This window comes from Pteronotus mesoamericanus, unplaced genomic scaffold (assembly GCF_021234165.1).
Source record: "Pteronotus mesoamericanus isolate MK-2021 breed Mesoamerican mustached bat unplaced genomic scaffold, CSHL_Meso_final contig_173, whole genome shotgun sequence".
NCBI classification, from domain to species: Eukaryota; Metazoa; Chordata; class Mammalia; order Chiroptera; family Mormoopidae; genus Pteronotus; species Pteronotus mesoamericanus.
Window position 1 is genome coordinate 15,722,905 of NW_026555072.1, and position 16,882 is coordinate 15,739,786.

The following is a 16,882-nucleotide window of genomic DNA, read 5'->3' on the forward strand; positions in this document are numbered from 1 at the left end:
AACTCAAATTGAGAGTGAGAACTTTCTTTTCTCCCTTATTTCCTTGGACTAAAAATAGCTATCCCATTTTTTAAAACAACTGGAAGGTAACCGAAAACTTTCAGGGGTGCTAAATCACTGTCATAAAAAAATAAATAAATCTGTTAAAAAACTGGAACGACATCAAATAAAGCCATTTACATCTGACTAGCAAAAGCAGATCCTGACGAAAATGGTGAACATGACCATTCATTGCGTGCATTCATTTATTCATTCATTCATAGGAGGGATGAGAGAGGACACAGGTGGATAGCAGCACCAGTTAGTGAATATGCACTGCCTTGCACTGCCTAGGGGTTCAGCAAAGATCCAGCCCAGCCAAGCCCTGAAGACTACATGGATGTTGTTAAAATCCAAACTGCCTGTGGAGTTATAAGCCTATGTAATATTAGGTTGCATTGGCTTTAGTATCTTAATTTTGCTCGCATGTTAGCCTTTCCATGTGCTTCTGCAAGACCTTGGCCACTCTTCAGCGTTTCCCACTCCAGTCTGCATCATTGTCCTTGCGTGTATGTGGCTCAGGCACTTTCAAGTTTGGACTGTGCTAGCCTCCACTCGTTCTGTGTTGAGTGCTTTTCCCAAGGCCTTTTACACCTTTATCACCCACACTGTTGACACTCTACTAGAGGGAGATAATTTGCCTGAACAGAACAGTTTGCCGCAGCTCAACACTGTTCCCTGGGCCACTGTTAACCTCCTCAGTGCTGCTGTTTTGGTGTTTTGCTTGGTGCTTTCAATGTGCATGAAGCCATAGCTACTAAACATATCTATGAAATGGCATGAGGAAACTTACCACACTCAGTGTTATATTCTGTTATACGGTGTTCCCATAGAGTCGCTGGGCCCCAAGGTGTGACTGTTTTGATGAAAGCAGTCCTTCCAGTTTAACATGTACATCTTGTATCCTGGGGAACACACTTGACACCAAAGTGGCTAAATTGGTTACGGGTTCAGGTAACAGCAATCAAGGTGCACTTGGGACTTCTCTAACATTTAGTTCAAGTTATTATTTAGCTTATTATGTCTCTAACCACAAGATAAATTTTATGTTAGAACAATAGATTTTGTCCCAGAAATTGTGCTTTTTGTAGCTCCTCAAATTTCATGGACATCAATGTTCATGTACTGTCTAATAATTAGTAACGAGTTCTAAGTTACTAATTTGGTTTTTACCAGGAAAGCCTTAAACTGCTATGTAATTTAGATACAAAACCTCCTCCACTCACTATATGGAGCTGAACCTTTGCTTGGCACAGACCAGAATCTGACCAACCCCAAATCTTAGATATTTTATTTTAAGTATGATTCATTGTCTGTTTTGTTAGAGAAGTATAAGTGATTGTTACTTATGCTCGTATGTTTCCCAGAGTGTTGGACAATTTTATTATGTTGGCTTCCTGGTTACTCCACTGGCTATCATAAACAAACAGAAGTCTTAAAACTGTCTCTTGGGGCCTGGAGAAACCAAAACGATCAAAGAGTGTGCTCACCTTGAAACCAAGATGAGGGAAAGGGAAGAGCTTTAGACATACTCACTCTGAGCCTAACATATACCTTGCCATCCGTGCATTATAGGCACACTCGGACCATTTTTTTTTTCTTATTGTAATGGAGAATTTCAAACATATACAAAACTACTATAACAAATACCACATACCCTTCATTCAACTTCAACATTTATAATCATTACCATCTCATTTCCTTACTGTACCTACCCACCCTCTACCTCCGATTGTTTTGAAGCAAATCTTAGAAAGTATATTTCCTCTCTAAACATTTCAGCTTCATTTCTAAAATAACCTTCCTTTAAAACACAATGGCAATGCCACCGTCATACCCAAAAAAGTAATCGTTTCTTAATATCACAAAATATATGGTACTTATGTTTCTCCGATTATGCTGTAGGACTCCACTAATCTTTAATTAATTAATTTGAACTGAACAAGACTATACATTGACATTTTTAGTATAACATTTTTATATTTAGAATTAGCCAGCTGGACTCAGTTTAAATGGTCCCAATTTTGTTGGCAACATCCAAAGCATCATAGTCTGGAGCCAGTAGAACATATGCCTTCTTCGCTCCATCAGGCTGGATCGGGGTGTTCACTTTGGCCGTGTTCATGTCATACAGCTTCTTCACAGCCTGTTTGATCTGGTGCTTGTTGTCCTTGATGTCCACAATGAACACAACTATAATGTTGTCTTCTATCTTCTCCATGGCTGACTCGGTAGTCAGGGGAACTTGATGACAGCTTAGTGGCCAAGCTTGTTTTTCCTGGCGGCACTCTTCTGAGGATATTTAGGCTGCCTTCGGAGCCACAGCGTATTAGGCCTCCAGAAGGTGGGTCACTTGCAGATCATCTTTCTCGTGTGGTTGGGGATGCCTTTTGGCACTGCTTACTTTGCCTTCAAAGCCTTTGCTTTGGCTTTGGCTTTGGGAGGAGCAGGGACTTCCGTTTTCGCTTTGGGTGCCATCTTCATGAAAAGGCTACATTGACCTTTTTTTAAAAGAGTTTGTTTATTTATTTATTTCCAGAGAGAGAGAAAGAGAGGGAGAAAAACATTGATGCATGAGAGAAACATCAGTCGGTTGCCTCTCGCACGCCCCTAAGCAGGGACCAGGCCCGCAACCTAGGCATGCGTCCTGACTGGGAATCAAACCAGCAACCTTTTGGTTCACAGGCTGGCGCTCAATCCACTGAGCCACACCAGCCAGGGCTACATTTTTACACTTTTAAATATAATTATTAAATCTAATTTAAGTTTGGATTTCTCCTAAAAGTTTCTCCTCTCTCTCTCGTTCTCTTTCCCTTGTTTTGAAGAAAAATAGGAGCTTGTATCTAGGATTTGTTGACTATATTCCCATGGTATTGTTCAAAATGTTTCTCTGTCCCTTATGGTTTCTATAAATTAGCAGTTAGATCCAGAGGGCTGCTCATACTCAGGTTCTTGGTGGTTTTTGTTGTTGTTGTTTGTTTGCTTGCTTTGAAAGAGGACTTTATAGTGTTGTGTACTTTCATCAAAAAGTACATAATGTTTGGTTTCCTCACTGTTATGATGAGAGGTAGTAGCAATCATTGATGATCATAGTCTTGATTAATTGTTTTGTTATGGATTACATTCCTTCTTCATTGATTAGCTGGAGTATTTCTATAAAGACAATGCCTTTGCATTACATGCATGGTTACCTTGTAGTGTAGTGCTTCTCTCCAAAAAGAACAATTTTCAAAATAATGAATAGGTTCCCTAGTCTCTTCCAAAGGTTGCCGGTGGTTTTTAATGATTTATTTTTGCTTTTTTGTTTGTTTTGGTATCACTATGAATGTATGGATTTAAATATGTTTAAATACAATCAATATATTTCAATCGTTTTTTATTATCCTTATTGATTCTATATTTTTTCCATCTATATTCAATGGAAGCCTCTTCACCTTAGCTCCTGAGTCCTTTTGCTATAACACTAATGAATTTTGATAGGCCATATACAACTTTGATCGCAGACAACCAATGGGTATTCCTGAAATGTGAGTGTAACTTTGCTTTCTGGATTATTTATATATTGAAGACATTTACTTAGTGGGTAGCAATTACTAGGGACTAACAAACAGGGCAGTGAAACAGCAGATATTTCTCAGTTCTATATTTGGACTAATGCGATCAGAGTAGTAGTTGCTGGGAATTTATTATGTGGTTAAAAAAGTGCTGTGTACAGGAGAAAAAAGATAGGAGATTAGACCCCATTCTAAAGCTAAATAAATTTCCAATAAAATCAGAAACTTTGTTTCTGAAAACTTCGGATGTCTGGAGTTGACATTGCCAACACTTTCACAACTCTTGAATGCTCAGCTCTAAAGATCATCTAGTACCATAATTTATTGTTTTCATTATTTATAACCCTTGTCCATTTCTATATTCTTGTATAATTTCATTGATTTTTGTGTGCGTGACCTCTCTTCACTTTAGACAGTTTTATTATGAAAGGGAAACTACTCTATACACACATGTATGCATCGATATGCATGCGGAATGTGTCTTTATGTGTGTACGTATGTATATATCGATTTGGTCCAATAGAGTGCTATGGCTGTCTTTGGCCTTCTAAATTATGCATACTAACACACATTCTAGGGCACCTGACTCTTCCTGAAGGTGGAAGGCATTTTCAGATGTGGTGTAGGCCCTTGAAGGATGGATCACATCTTAGGTCACTGCTGTTTCCTTCTAATTTACCCCTTCTTACACTAGTGTCCTTCAGGGTATGGTATAAAAGTTTCATTTTGTTCTCTGATGCTATTTTCCATGCTATCTCAACCATAACGGAACTGATGCCTTGGCTTCTACTGGTGTGATATTGCCTTCAAACATATCGGACACAGGAAGTTAATCCCATTATTATTAAGCCAAATCTGTTACATCTGCCCAACGACATTGTGAAAACATATTTTGCTTTACTGAAACAATCACTTTACAAATACTTCAACCCTCCTGTATGAATTGATGTGCATGTAAAAACCATATTAATCTACTCTCTTTCTCCTTACTACTGTTGTTCTACAAAGAACCGATCTCAAATTCCCCCAGTGTTAAGACATTTTACTTGGCAGTTGTTATAGTGGAGTACTTCTCAAACTTGAGCAAAAAACAGGCCGACTTAAGAGGAATAAAAAATTCCCATTTTCAGCCAATGCTGACCAATTAATTTTATTAAAAGTTATTTATATAAGCACAAATTAAGACACAAGGCACACATTGTATGGTTAAAGAGCTGATAGAGCTATAATACCGAATAAAAACTTTCAAATTAAATAAAAAATACAAAAAAAAGGACTTATATTCAAGTGTAAAGCCTTAATGAGACAGCCGATGTTATTTTGGATAAATTGAACGGCCTTTTGTAACGCAATTGTAGTACAGGCTGCAATGGTAAACGTTCTTTTGTTGACAACATACCTTTTTGTTCTATGTATGTTGTGCAGTCTCAATTATTTAACTGCTTTTCTCTATTTAAACCTTTGCAAAATGCCCATGTGCACAGTATCACCATATTCTTACCATCAGGTAGTCCTATGCTCTTGTGCCATCTGCCTGCACTGGTTACAAAGGTATAGTACAATGTGCGCTGTTCATAATCCCACACTCAAAGGCACAGCTCATTAAAGTTAGAAAAACTGAAGTTTCAGTGTAAAAAAAATGGTATTCAATTAAAATTATCACTACGGACAAGAACTTATATCCTTAGAACTGGGAAAAGAATTTAACATGAATACAATGTCCACATAACTAGGATGACTTTGTTCATGCTATTATTGTAAGAGACCAAATGGAAACCGGCATACTTTAACAACCCAGGAAATCCAGGCGCAAATGGGCATGGACATTACATAGCATTGTTTGCTTACAGGCGTTCACTCAGATCATTCAGACAAGCCTTGTAACTGCTTTTGATTATCTCAGAGATGGAGTCAGTAGATAGAGCGTTTCCTTTTTGTTAAAGAGGAAAAACAATGCTATTTTCTTTACAATATGCTTCTTGAAATATGCGGAGAATTATAAACAAAATATTAATTTAAAGTAGTTATTGTGCCAGTGGAGTTATGGTATTAAGTAACTAATTAAAATTTCATTCAATATTTAACAAAGACTTATTGAGTTTCTATAACACAAGCATTGTCTTAAAGTACTTGCCATGTAAGAATTATCTAACATATTTATAACGACTGCATTTTAAGCCAAAAACAAATGTGTAATGGATGTTTTTAAAATAGAAGTAGGAATAATTGCATGTTAAATAGAATCAAGCATACCACAAAAATCCTTTATCAAATGGGTATTATATGCCAGTCACTATTCCATTCTTCATATAGAGTTACATATGTCCTTAAGTGCAAAAAAGGAAAGAAAAGAAATGAGTTTCTGCCTATGTAGACAAAATAAGACAAAACCAAACCATAAAACAATGACAGCAAAAAACTAAAAACCAAGCCACATCAAAAAACTGCAATGAAATAAATACCTTTATGCTTTTACAGGAGTTTCTCAGAATGACGGGCAATATGGCTTTTCTTCTTCCATGTTATGTAGACCCCAACATTTCTATAATTATCACATAATTTTATGAGAAAAAAGTTGAACAAGGCTATTCAGCAAATACATGGAGTCCAGTCATGCAGTGCATCTGATGTTTAAATGATATACAGATGGTCCCAAGTTACAGTACTTTCCCTTAAAATTTTTCAACTTTATGATGTTGCAAAAGCAATAAACGTTCAGTAGAAACCATGCTTTGAATTTTTCCAGGCTAGTGACATGCAGTACGGTACTATCTTGTGGTGCTGGGCAATGCAGTAAGGCGGTTTTGCCCAACTCTCAGCTCATGCGGATGTTCTGAGCACAGTCCAGACACACCAGGCTAAGCTATGATTAGGATTTGGGGGGAGAAAAAATTTTCCTCTACCATTCTAGGTTCTTTGGGCTGGTCTAATAATCAAATTGACATGAAACAGATTAGCAGGAGAGAAACAAATTCAAGCTTAATAGCGTGTATTCCTCCTGAATATATGGTAGAGACACAGGTAAAATTTTGTAGCTTCCCAAAATGGCAGAAGCAACCACCTTCAGCTAAAGACAAAAGAAGACGTTGTGGGGGTGGAGAGTCAGTTATGGGAGGTGACCAGGAGAAGCACAGTGAACAAGGGTAAGGTTGTGCAAATTTGAATCCCTGTCTTCTCCACTGATAGCGAAGGCTGGGCTGTGCAGTGTGGGGAGCCACCCTTACGGGAGGTTTCCCTATGCAAGTCCCTTTGCCAAACTTCCCTTCTACTTGGTTTTCATCGCTTCTTCCAGATCTGCTGTTTCTTAAAATTAACCAGGCCGGCCCTGGCTGGTGCGGCTCAGTGGATTGAGTGCCAGCCTGCGAACCGAAGGGTCGCTCTTTCAATTCCCAGTCCAGGGCACATGCCTGGGTTGCAGGCCAGGTCCCCAGCAGGGAGGGGGGGGGCGCACGAAATACAACCACACATGGATGTTTCTCTCCCTCTCTTTCTCCCTTCCCCTCTCTAAAAATAAATAAATAAAATCTTTCAAAAAAAATAAAATTAAATACCTTTAAAAAACAAAAATAAATACAATTAATCAGGCTAAAATAGCTAATATTCCCAAAGAGGTATATTGGGGCAGGGGGGAAAACTCTGTCCCCTGTCAGTCAGTTAAGCGTAGTAAATGCATATTTGACTTAACGATATTTTCAATTTATGATGGATTTATAGGACATAACCCCATCATAAGTTGATGAGCATCTGTATTTTTTTTTTACAGACATTGCAATAATATGATCGTGTTTCCCTTCTTGGCATGCTTGTTGATGTCTGCATGCACGATTTCATCTATACAGCATGACACTTTTGAGACCAAACAATAGACAGTTAAATGTAGACCAGGAAGCAATTTTCAGTTGTATCTTTCATGGTCGGCTTCTAGTCTCTGACTGAGATCTTTAATGAGCCCAAAAATATGAGTTTCTAAATGTATTGATGTAACCCTAAACGTAAAACTGTCCGAAACTGTCTATTCAGTGGAATAAATGTAAAAGATTTGCATGGAATTATAGGGCCCAAGTTTAGGTTAACAGATTTATAAAGAAGACTGCCAAAATGGAGGAAAGGTAATCGAGTCATAATCCCATTATTTCCAATGTGATCTATATATTCAAGACTCTCTGACTCTTGGTCTCTGGGAAAGGCACTAGCATGGAAGCAGATCAACACAATCTGGAAATTATGAAAGTGTTGTTTTCTAATCAAAGGACTTTTGCCTCTATTCAGGAGATAGAAACAAAAGAGTCTGTTTCTCAGTCTCTTTACCATTCTGGAAATGGTCTGTTCTGTTAGCATTTAAGAGCAATCACTAATTGAATGCATTATGGACTGAATAGTATTTTTAAGAAGATAGTAGCACAGGCAAGAAAAGAAAACTATGTTGCTGCTTGCTGGCGATAGACATGTGGCCCATAGTGCTGTGTCTATAGAATAACCAGGGAAGCTAATGTTCTGGCCACTTATTTCCAGCCCTTAGCTAGCTAACACTGCTGTAAGAGGACAAAAGTGGCCCGGCTGTTCAGTGAAACAGTACTTGTTATAAACCAACTATGTGCCAGAAAAGAAAGACAAATAGATGCATTGGTTATGGCTGCCCTCTGGAGAGAGAATTCCAGTTCTGAAACCCCAGGACTTGGACAAACCAGTTAACATTGGCATGACCTAACTGACGGATCAACCAAACAACGTGCAGCAAAACTGGGAATGGATGAGAGGGTTGCCTGGATCTAGTTACTGTGATTTGGGCTGTGAGGCCAAATTGCCACATTCATATCACGTGCCTTCTACTTTAGGTCCGACATGCTTTCAGGCAAGTCATATACCTCTGTGCCTCAGTTTACTCATTAAGTATAAGAGGATCTTAAGTGTATAAACCTCGCCCCAGCTAGTGTGGCTCAGTTCGTGGGCAACATCCCACAAACTGAAAGGTCATGGGTTCAACTTCTGGTCAGGGCATATGCCTGGGTGGCAAGTTTGGTCCCTGGTCTGGGTACATACCAGAGACAACCGGCCAATGTTTCTCTTACACATTGGTGTTTTAATGTTTCTTTCCCTCTCTTTCTCCCTCCCTTCCCCCAACACTTTCTCTAAAAAAAAAACCAAAAACGAACCTCTTAGGATTGTTTTGGAGATTAAACAAGCAAACGACTTTGAACTGTGCCTGACACATTAAGTTATCACCTCAGTAATGCACTTTCTCTCTTTATACTTAAAAAAATTAAATTTCATTAAATAAATGTATATGGAATGGCATATTAAGAGCACTGTATAGTTCATTAATGGTGCTGCCTTTTGACATAATGAAAAGAAACTTATCCACCTCCTTCTCCAAAAGAAGACTCTTGTATAACTGTTTTTAAAAAGTTTTATGAATTTGTAATATCTTTAAATAGTTTGTGTTAAATAGCAGGTTTGTAATAATGTGGATTACAGTCATAATAATGTAAATTCTCGTTTAAAAGAGGTTTTCTAAGTAACATCGAAGTTAAGTGAATGTGGCAATAAATTAACTGATAAGATTCCTTCTTTGTTTGGAAATAAACCACCTCGAGGTAGAATTCATGTATTACAAATGTGAAAGAAGGAAAGTAGGAAATCCCTTTTGCAGCCCTGCCCTTAATAAATATTAATTGAATGCATGGATGTCTTCCTTAAAAGGCAATAAATAATCTTACTTGATATTATTTGAGGAGTCAAAACATACCTTTTCTCAGGACATAAGATTGCTAGGTAGTTTGCAGATACAATAAACTGAAGGATCCCCATCCAGGTAATTGACAGTTCTCAGGGAGATCAAACAGTGAGAGGAATTTATGTTAGGATATTAACATCTCAGTTACAATTAAATTGGCAGGAGTCCACGCACTGCCTGGCGACCCAGAGATTTTCAATACAGATAAGGTTTTGCTGCCAATTTAAAGGAAAGAAAATTTGCAATAGTGATTGATAAGCACTAAGTTTATTGGAGAAAGAATTTGCCTTTATGCTTACCCTTTGGTCTTCTCAAACGCCTCTTATATATTATATTTGTATTTATCGCTAACAAACTTTGTTACTGAAGTATCATATAAATCAGAAAAATGCATAAGCCATATAGATAACCACCACTGAGGTCAAGAAATAGAAAATTCATATATTTGATTTGCACGGCAATCTCTTTCCTCTTACACACTGAAAAGCTAAGCTCCTAATGACATTCATGTAATTACATATTTGGTTTGTCCTAGGATATAGAATGGTTCCAAGATAACAGTTCTTGAATTATTTTTATAAAATGAAGTTAGTAATTAGCGATTAGTAATGATTCCTGCATTTATTTTATTCTGTTTGTAGACACTGGCTACCCCCTCTGATGATCAGCCTGCTCTCAATTACCCGCCTGCAAACAGCCTTTCTCTGCAGCTGTGCATTTCTTATCCCACCTGGAGCCTCTGCGCCATCAGAGGTGTCTGCCGAATTTTTTTCTACTGTGGCAAATCAGTTATCTTTTTGAACTGCCTGTTCCCAGCCTTGGTTGCTGATGTAGATCTTTGCTTTGTTCTTCATTTTAGCCTATGCTCCAGCTCTAAATATGGCTTCTCACTGGCTCTCTGCTTTCATTCCTTTCCTGCTCTGTTCTTAGGCTCTTAAATCACAGTATCTTCCACGGTTACAGATGAAAGAATTAGGAGACTCTTACAATAGGTGATAGTCTTCATTTGGGCCCAGTGGTTAAATAGAGCTGGTTTTGGGATCAAACAAAGCAAGGCTTATATGTACAAGTTTGACCATGAGCTATGCGTCACTTTCCTACCAACAGATGTCAAAAGTTTTCAGTACCTGTTAGCCAGTGTAATATTTCTTCTTCCATATAAATGCTCCACAGAGATGTTGACTATTTCTACATTTTTTTGATGCTGTTTATCAAGTGTCTGGCACATATTAGGCACTGAAATATTTGCTTAATGAATCAAGATAAAATTTACTAGGGAAAATATAATTTCTTTTTTTAACTCTTAAAAAAGATTTTATTTATTTATTTGTTTGTTTGTTTTTAGAGAGAAGGGAAGGGAAGGAGAAAGAGAGGGAGGGAAACATCATTGCGTGGTTGCCTCTCACGTGCCCCCTGCTGGGGACCTGGCCCACAACCCAGGCATGTGCCCTGCCTGGGAACCGAATGAGTGACCTTTTGGTTCGCAGGGTGGCACTCAATCCACTGAGCCACACCAGCCAGGGCTAGAACATAATTTCTTAAATTAGCATTCCCTTCTCTTCCCCCCAAAAGTAATAAATATATGCCATACGAGTTATGACACATCGGTTCAAAAAATAGAAGACAGGAGTTTACAGTGATTCTCATTAATAATAGGATGCAAACAAGAATGAAAGAAATATAGTATGATAACAGAAATGACACCGGACACGCCCTTTGTGGACACTAGAAGTGTGTTCATCAGATCAAATCTGTGCAGTTGCCCTCTGGGAAACATAATTTCCATGAGGTGTTGAAAAACTGGAGCCTCTCTAGAAAGAAATTGATGATTTTAGCGTGTATTGGCTGTCTTTAACTATTCGAAGAGCTATTCGGTTGAAAAGAGATGAAGCGTATTATTATTAAGGTATGTAAAAAGGAAATGGAGACAGGTATCCAATTTAAAAAAAAAATAAAACAAAAAAACAACTACATAGTAACAGTTAAAGATGCCCTAAGACAGAAAAGCCTCATGTGGAACCAGCGAGTTCTCTCTCGCCTGGGTTTGGGGTAGAGGCTTAACATCTATTTAAGGAATGCTATCGAGAGGCATGGGGCACATGTTATGTATTGGAGATTGCTGGGGCTTTCTGCATTATTCTCATTTGAGCCTTAGGGTTTCCTAGAGGTGTTTCAGGGGCCCCCTCCATGGTGACGAAGGAGCCTGAATGTCCCCGCCCTTAATCAGAGTCCCCTCTTCATGTCGGCCTTCTGTGTCACAGTCCATTTGAGGAAGCAGTTTCCTTTCAACCTTGAGATCCTTGGTTCCTCTGTCCTTCTCATAGGTCCTTGGAACAAGGTTATTGGTGTTTTTTATGTGGGTTGAATGGCTGGGGATAAAGGGATTTTGTTGTACAGAACATGGTTCTCTGTCATGAATCTACAAAGACCTTAAACTGAAGAAATATTGGGTTGGCCAAAAAGGTCCCCCCCTCCCTTACAAGGCTCTGGTAGCACTTAGTTGTCTTTAACTTCATTTGAAACAATTTTGTTAGCTTTTATGGTGACAGCTGTCATATCGGTGTGTATTTAAAGAAACTTATCAAAACAGCTCAGTTTTTGTGCAGCTATTTTAATATTGAAGATGGAAGAAAATACACGACATTTTCAGCCTATTATGCTTTATTCTTTCAAGAAAGGTAAAACTGCAACTGAAACACAAAAAAGGATTTGTGCAGTGTGTGGAGAAGGTACTGTGGCTGATCAAACGTGTCCAAAGTAGTTTGCAAAGTTTCTTGGTATGTTGACACTTTGGCCAAATAATCCTTTGCTGGGAGGCCGTCTTGTACATCGGAAGGTGTTGAGCAGCGCCCCTGGCCTCTGCCCACTGGAAGCCAATAGCGGGAGATCACCGACATACTCAGCATATCCAAATCAATAAAGTTATTGGTGAAAATGAAAAATGTGTCCGTTATTTTATGGAAAAAAAACTAAACGGATTTTTTTTGGCAAACCCAATATTTTCTTAGTATATTTCTGAACATACTAAAATTAGGTTAAGCTTCGTCCATTTCTATCATGTTGGCCCAGTCAAGTTCGCAAATACAAAATGAAAAAGGGATGATAAATGGGTAGGTATGCTCACCCGCCTTGGTGTGTAGCAGACAATAAGAAGCAGATGGGACCAGCTGAGGACCACATTGACGAGAGTTTCTGCAGCCAACTCTTGCTGCACCTGTTAACCTGAAAGGAACTTAATGTAGGGGAACATCTACTCTCTCTCTTTCCATGTTTCTTATCACACAAAAAAAAAGATGTTTTATTACAACCATGGTAACTTCTCCTTGACCATAAATTCAACTTACTGCTACTTCCTAGTTTCCACATGTCCTTTTTCTGGTAATAACATATCGTCTTGGAAGAGTTCATTTAATTTGATAATCTGGAACAGTCCACTGAGGCAACATAAAATTGTTTTTCTTAAATTCTGTCTCAGTGCCTTGGGTTTAATGATCTGTAGTGAATATTTCTCTATTGCTTTGCTTTTGTTTTGGATTTTTTGCTCTCTCAAGCTCATTGTGAGTGGTGTCTAGCACTGTCTTCTTAATGTTCTAAACCACTTAAAATCTTTGATCTTAACAATTGCAGTAAACTCTGCTTATATATACCAGTGATAATCTTTTCTACCTAGCCGATGTTAATTCCTTCCGTTAAATTTTTTCGAGTCCTGCACTATCACCACTATTGTAGAGAGATGGGGGAAATCTCTCAGCACTGTAAGAGAAGTATGTGACCTGCTTGGTAACCTTTGTTGAATGTACACAAAATACAGAAATGGATGGTTTTGCCTCTTACACATCCGTTAAGTCTTCTATAATGCTCATTATGCATCATGTAGTTCACTTGTGCCCATTTTAGTAGAGGAACACAATTTCATCTTTTGCACATAGAAATGACCTTTTCATCAGAAACAGTGTGTCACACATTGACTTTGCATCTGAATTTGGAGGCCCTGCTACTGTAATAACGTGAACTTGAGCATAAGGCAAAGAAACCACGCTAATCCCTTTCTTGAGATGAGAGATGCAATTTATGACCTGCCAAATACAGTAGGTGAATTCACTTATAAAAGTTTATTTTTCAACTCCAACTTCTAAATTTTTGGTAACGGAAGGCAAATAGATTTTCAATATATGGAGCATGAAGCAGTGGGAAAATGTATTATGGGCTGTGAAAGATATTCCAGCCTCCCATGAGACTGAAACTTTTCAAATCAACATGTGATAAAATTGATCTGCACTTTATCTCTGAGGCTGGAAGCATGTGGTGGCTTGTGACTGCTCTGAAGTTCACTAAAGAAGCAGAGCGAATGCTGTCATTCGGAAGTCGTTGGGGAGTTACCCCTTCTTCATTTAAGGGGAAAAACCATTATCGAGAATCCAGACTGAGAAAACTCCCCATCAACAGGAAAGCAGTCCAGGAAAATGTTTTATCATAACGCATCTTGGAGTTTCTACTTAAGGCTATTCTACATGAATATTTGAAAAGAGGAGATTGTCAGATGTAAAAGCGCAAGGGGCCCCCAGGGTTTAGTATCTTTATTTGCGTTAAGGTTTCTCATAAATAATTCTATTTGGGGATATAGGCTTAAAAGGCAACAGCTTAGGCTTCTGGTGTATATGTAATAAATGTGACTCCTTTTTAATATCAAAGTTCCCCTTAGGATAGTAAGTGCATTTATTTTAAACGAAATATAAAAATAACATGCGTAAAATATTTCAGGTGCCTCAGATCATTGCAAATTAGTTATCAAGTCTCTCTTAGTTTTTCTTGAATCGTATGAATAATGCCTTAGGAGAAAGTGAAACTCACCAAAGTGTGTTGCTGAGAACGGGGTGGGAAAGGTTTGGGAAGGGAGCAAACTACGGGAAGGATTTTTCTGCTGCCAAGTAATTCATCTGGACAGAAGAAAAGCTGATTTTCAATCAGTTTAAGGTAACGGAAGATGTCAGAATTCCTGGGTTTTTGTGTTCAATTGCCCACTTAAGCTGCTGGCGAACACCCTAGGAATAACAAGTGAATCATAGGCAGAGTGACATTCAAGTGTACTTGTTTTCGTCAATATTGATATTCTTCTCTTAAAATCACATGTCTAGAAAAGCGTGTCCTTAGAAGCCATCTGTTAGGGTCAGAAAAGAATAAAGAACGGTGTCAAATACAAAGTCAGATTGCCTTGCGAAGATTTCAGGAGCTTCTGGGCTGTGGAAATGTGTCCTGCAGGGCAGCTACCGGTTGTTCACCCCTTATGTATGGGCAGAACAGAGCTGGGGTATATTTGGAAGCTGCGGATGTTGAAATCCTCACAGTGGTCTTATCCAATGGCCTGTCGGCTGAATATTGCGAACAATATAGGAAATCCTTTGCACAAAGGGACTGAGCCTCTCTGGACCGATGGTTTTCTCAGTTTAGCGTGTGTGCGATGATTTTGTAAAGCGGAGAATAGTTAGGGGCGGGAGCTTGATAATCCCAGAAGGTAACTTTCAGGAATTCAGTCAGCCAAGTAGCATCTGCAAATCGGACAGCATTCAGCGGAAAATGGCAAGTTCGATTGTCCACTCTCCTTGTATTCCCAGGACCTAGTTTATAGTGCGTGCTTCCTAAAAGACTCGGTTAAGTGATTACTGAATGATGAATACATGAAAGAGTGCACCGATGGCTATGTCTCTGGGATTTCAAGATACTTTTGTAGCGGTGCATTCTGCACAGCTGTATCCTGTCCTTCCAAATGCACTTAAAAAGAGACTTTGTTTTCTGTAATGTCTGATCTTAGGAAAATAGAACAGATCGTTCTAAATGAATAGGGACTATAGCGAATGATAATTCAGGAGACTGAGGCCAAATCATTTAAACAGTCTTAAGTATTGACCTACAAAAAAAAAATAAAAGGGTGCTGATAATACTTGCTTTCTCTTCCTCTATGGTGTGTCCCAAAGTGTGGTCTCCAAGAAATACATCACCACACAATACGTGGCCATACTGCGTACAGTCTCTGGTGTCTTCCTCCCTTTGCATAGTGCAAACATGGTCATTTCCATGAATGTACAGGGTAGTGCAATAGATAAATGCATGATTCTGATTTGAACTTCGTGTCTGCCACTTACTAGGTCCATAAAGATTACTTCATCACTCATCTGTACAATGGTGTTAAGATAATGCTTACTTCTATGAGAATTCAATAGCTAACACAAGCAATGTGCCTAGAATGATGTCTGGCTTGTTGTGAGTGCTCAACAAATCCCAGCTGTTGTAGTTGCTATTATTACTATGGCATATTTGTTTTTGTACCTACATAAACCCATGGGTGATCATCACTATCTGCAAAACGAAATCTAACTGGACGGCTTTCTGAAAATCTAGCCCATGGTTATAGTTCTAGCTTCACCCTTCACTGCTCCTGACTGTACCTCTTACACTCTGGCAATACCAGCCCATCTGTAATTCCTCCTATGAACCACCTGCCCTATTTTATGCCTCTTCACCTTTGCAGAGGCTGTCTGCCCAGCCTTGAATGTATTCCTGTTGCCCTGACAAATTCCTGGGATTCTTAGGGACCACCAAATGTATGATCAGTCTCCGCCTTAGGGAAATGAGGGAGGGCTAGTCCCTAAGCACTAGCAGTGATTTCTGCGTGATGCTCCACAAGCCAACGTCATAGCGCCGGCCATCAGTCACATCTCCCCTAATAGGCACTCAGGGCTGTTTGATAAGGTGACGACCTTGTTGCATACAGTGCTAAGCCTTTCTTTCAGGGGCGTACTCAACAAAGGTGGGTTTTTGCTCTTGAATTGGCTGTTACACTGACCTTCTGGGGGGAATCGGTTGAGAAATCAATGGAAACGGATACAAAGTCATCTAACTCGGTTAAAAATATACTGTAGTCATCAGTATTTTTAGAAAATGTGTCTTCTTGTGTAACTGCTATGCCATACGCCTAAAACAAATATAAAGTAATCTTTTTAATTGTTTAAAAATTTATTTTATGTTTTTAAAGGTTTTATTTATTTATTTTTAGAGAGGGGAAGGGAGGGAGAAAGAGAGGGAAAGAAACATCAATGTGTGGTTGCCTCTCGCACACCTCTGTTGGGGACCTGGCCCACAACCCAGGCATGCGCCCTGACTGGGAATTGAACCACGACCATGTGGGTCGCAGGCCAGCGTTCAGTCCACTGAGCCACACCAGCCAGAGCTAAAATAACATTTTTTAAAAGGAAAGAAAAATGCTTCTTCTTTGGGAGACAGTAACACAATGGTGGCACAATAGGGGGATGAAACTCTATTCAAACCTCAGAAACCAGGAGGAACGCCTTTACTGATTTTTACATGCATTATTAAGGAAAGAACAAAGGTCCTTGGGTAGTTCATTGTTGCCCAGTAATTCTAACACTGAAGCAAGCTTGGGTGCTGCCAGATTTTCAGTGGGAATCACCAGCATCTGTCTCTCTGTCATCTGCCCATGTGCATGTGTGCACAGGCACGAGCATAAATTAAGGATTTAAGTGAAGCAATGCACCTTCAA

The 16,882-nt window shown here is 39.0% G+C and overlaps 1 protein-coding gene and 1 pseudogene across 2 annotated transcripts in view; one reads left to right on the top strand and one right to left on the bottom strand.

The window, feature by feature from the left end:
- The window catches only part of DMD (dystrophin), a 1,878,371-nt gene that overhangs the window by 224,554 nt on the left and 1,636,935 nt on the right, over nucleotides 1-16,882 (top strand). The gene's annotated exons all lie outside the window — the stretch shown is intronic.
- LOC129065280 (60S ribosomal protein L23a-like) lies at nucleotides 2,009-2,531 on the bottom strand (annotated as a pseudogene).